This window comes from Merops nubicus, unplaced genomic scaffold (assembly GCF_000691845.1).
Source record: "Merops nubicus isolate BGI_N331 unplaced genomic scaffold, ASM69184v1 scaffold7321, whole genome shotgun sequence".
Classification (NCBI taxonomy): domain Eukaryota; kingdom Metazoa; phylum Chordata; class Aves; order Coraciiformes; family Meropidae; genus Merops; species Merops nubicus.
The window spans coordinates 3865-4205 of record NW_008590196.1 but is presented as its reverse complement, the minus strand read 5'-3'; the positions used below and the strand labels follow the sequence as shown (position 1 = coordinate 4205).

The window sequence follows — 341 nt, the reverse complement described above, 5'->3', positions numbered from 1 at the left end:
CCCTGTTCTCGGTGGGAGGGCTGGAGCTGGGCCAAGGTGAGAGCCCCATTGGAGGGGTTCAGGTGGGGGCTGAGCGTGTTCCTTGCCCTGTTTTGCAGCCGTGTCTGTGCCACGCTGTTGAGAGCTGCTTGCTGGCGGTTTGACAGCGTGCTCCTGCCCTGCCGAGGCTCTGGGAAGCAGCACACTGGCTCTTCCCTTGAATGCCCTTCCAGCCCCGAGTGGCCTCTTCCCTTTGCTGTCGCTTTTGGAGTCTGCTGTGACAGGTAAGATGAGCTTTTTTGCAGGGCCTGTACCCAGCAGGAACTGAGGTAAGGAAGGTTAAAACCACTGCAGCCAACCCC

General features: G+C 59.8%; 1 pseudogene; it reads right to left on the bottom strand.

Annotated features, from left to right (window-relative positions):
* LOC103782091 overlaps positions 1 to 341 on the bottom strand; it is a 7316-nt pseudogene that overhangs the window by 4121 nt on the left and 2854 nt on the right.